This window comes from Lactuca serriola, chromosome 8 (assembly GCF_051521515.1).
Source record: "Lactuca serriola cultivar US96UC23 chromosome 8, Lser_US96UC23_V15, whole genome shotgun sequence".
In the NCBI taxonomy this organism is placed as follows: Eukaryota; Viridiplantae; Streptophyta; class Magnoliopsida; order Asterales; family Asteraceae; genus Lactuca; species Lactuca serriola.
The window spans coordinates 40,697,661-40,701,021 of NC_136415.1; the positions used below are offsets into that span (position 1 = coordinate 40,697,661).

General features: G+C 28.8%; 1 pseudogene; it reads left to right on the forward strand.

The window, feature by feature from the left end:
- Positions 1 to 1,820: 1,820 nt before the first annotated feature.
- LOC145068499 (protein SMALL AUXIN UP-REGULATED RNA 51 pseudogene) lies at positions 1,821 to 2,403 on the forward strand (annotated as a pseudogene).
- Positions 2,404 to 3,361: the final 958 nt, after the last annotated feature.

Sequence of the window (3,361 nt, forward strand, 5' to 3'; positions counted from 1 at the left end):
ACAACACATATATTTTTCCTCATAAGAACTTCTAATTTATTACTATTTCATCAATTAGATTGTTAAATACTCAGAATATGTATATGTCAAACATATTAACAAATGAACTGGTGATTGTTATTTTAAACATCCTAAAGACATTAGAACACATTATCTCTTATACTTATTTTATAAAATTAAGCATTTAAATATAACTAGTTAATATTATATAATTATTACAATGCACATAGAAAGCCTTTTTTATATTAGTAGGATGTGTGTATGTGTGTATTTGTTTTAAAATAAGTTAAAAGGTTGAAAGAGAAGTATGTTATTTAAAACAAGAGTAATAAATGGTATGTAGAGAGGGGATGGGGTCATGATGTCTTGATAAAACGCAACAAATGGAAATAAACCCAATGCAATATTTAACATTTAGCATCCAACATCTTTAGAATTACCATTTCGCCCCCCAACACTCTCACATGCCTTTGCCCTCCCCTCTTGCTCAACTAAAAACATATAAACCACTTGAATTAGGAGTATCTTTTAAGTTTGAATTTATACAAGTGATATTATATAATTTTGAATATCTGCATGGATAACATATTTCTTTTCATAGACTGTGCACATATTAATTGAGCCAAATATGAGATACTCTTTTTTAAGTTACATAGAATTTGACTACTCTCATACTAAAATCATTTAGCTGTGTACTATAGTTTTGCCCACCATTTTTAACAAGGTCTAAGTAAATGTTACCTTTTTATATATTGGCCGTCATAAGTGTTCTAGTAGAAAAAATATATGATAAAAGGTTGATACAATGATAAGACATGCTAGATCAAAAGCTATTAAAGTTAGATCTCAACACTTATCCATTATACCAACACTTAATAGTTAAATATAAAGCTTGTCACTGTTAAGGCCTAACTAATATGGGCATTTGTCACAAACATATAAGATTATTCTTTCTAACAGCCTAAAAGTTGCAGATTTAAATCCTGAAATATGGAATGACTTATTACATATGAGATAAATACATCAATGACCTAAATTCACTTTTAAACATATATGATTAATATAATAGATAAAGAAATTGATAATATTAGCGACGCACATTCAAAGAGATTTTTTTTTTCTTAATTTATATTACACACTGTTTTAGAATATGCATGTGATCTATGAATATGACTTTCACATCCACTAATTCACACTTATAGATAAGCTACATATAACTTGGCTTCGAATGACTAAACTTATGTGTGAATTAGCATATGGATAATAAGGAAAAAAAAAACCTCAAACACAGACACGCATGCATAAATGCATGCATACATATTTAACTGCTTAACTGCCTATTAAACCTCAGTCATTAGTTTTTTCAGTAGTGAATGGTAAAAAAGAGTCTCCACTAATAAAAAAAACCCTAAAACTCATAAAATACATAAAAGAAATATTTAAAGATTACAATTTTTTTTTTTGACTTTATACATCAAAAAATCGCAGTTTTTTTAAAAAATTCGTTGAAAACAAATTAAGAAACTGATTTTTTTTTTCAAAAAAATTTTCAACGAAAATTTATAAAAAGTTACGAATTTTTATAATATAAAATCGAAAAAAAGATTTATGATCTCTAAATATTTTCATTATATATATATATATATATATATATATATATATATATATATATATATATATATATATATATATATATATATATATATATATATATATATACCTGTTTATAAAGCTACCTATATATAGTTACCTTTTCATTTGACACCACACCACCTTTTCTTTCTCTCTCTCTCTCTCTCTCTCTCTCTCTCTCTCTCTCTCTCTCTCTCTCTCTCTCTCTCTCTCTCTCTCTCTCTCTCTCTCTCTCTCTCTCTCTCTCTCTCTCTCTCTAAACCATAAGGCCTAAATAGTGACATATAATTTCCCAAAATGGCCTTGAAGAAGTCATCAAACAAGCTCTCACAAGCTGCACTTGTTAAGCATATCATGAAGAGGTGCTCAAGCTTAGGAAAGAAACAACATTATGATGACGTACCCAAGGGCCATTTCGTCGTTTACGTTGGTGAAAACCGCAGCCGCTACATCATACCAATTTCATTCCTATCGAGGCCAGAGTTCCAAAGTCTACTCAGGCAAGCGGAAGAAGAGTTTGGGTTCGATCATGACATGGGGCTAACCATCCCCTGTGAAGAAGAAGTCTTTCAATCACTTACTTCATTGCTTCGGTTCTGAGTGAATTAGCTAGATTTACTAATATTATTTTCCATTTTTTTTTGTTTTACTTGAATTACTTATGTTAGATTTACTCTAACCATGCTTTAAGAGATTATTTGAAGAAAAACCCAAAACTTGAAATGGGCCTTTTCAACTAATTTTGTAAATTCTAAAGCATTTTTCTCACGATATTTTTGATTTTTTTGGTTTATTCTTTGAAAGTTATATTTGTCCGTTAGTCATTTAAATATTGATAATGGTCACTTAATTACCTTCACTTAGCTTCAAAAAAACATTCTTTCTTTGTGTTCGACGATTAGAATTGCAACTATATATTTTGTAAAATTAATAAACTTAGTTAGGAAAGTAAAGTATAATTGAATGTTTCTGCTAACCCTGGGGAAGCATAGACATTGTAGACCGGTTCAAACATGAAAGTTGTGGAAAAGAACAAGTTAATTCGATTAATAAATCTTTCAGTTTGTTTATTGGTAAATGTAAACGAGCCGATCTCTTAGTGAAAAATTAACAGCAAAATTTTCAACATGTTATTGTATTCCTACGTACTACAAGGCCACATCAAACTAAAAATATTGTCACGCCATAGGATTTGTCACGCTGCATCAAAATTTTGTTATTTAGAGGGGACATGCTAACTTTTTAATTATATTTAGTTTATATAAAAAATAATCAATTTAAACCAATTATTTATAAAAATTTAAATTTCATTAACGAAATTACAAACGCACTTAAAAAAAAATACATAATAGAAGAAAACACAAGACACTTTAAATTAAATAAAACACAACACACTTGAAATTAAAATATAACATAACACTTTAAATTAAAACAAGCTTCAAACTAAAATAACACATAAGACAACTTCATTCGAAATATTGATGATGTTTATTTGATCTACTCATAACTTGTCGAAACTCTACAAACCAAAAAAGGTTTGTTACTTGTGGCATGGAAACTTCGAAGAGCGTTAGCGAACAACATTTCATCATTTTCACCATTTATAGAATTATGCCTCAACCTACTATACATAGTGTGAGACTATACTAGCACTACATTTGTTGATCTCCATTTGGCAAAGATTTAATCCATACTTTGTTGCTTTGCACAACTGACTCACAATTGTACC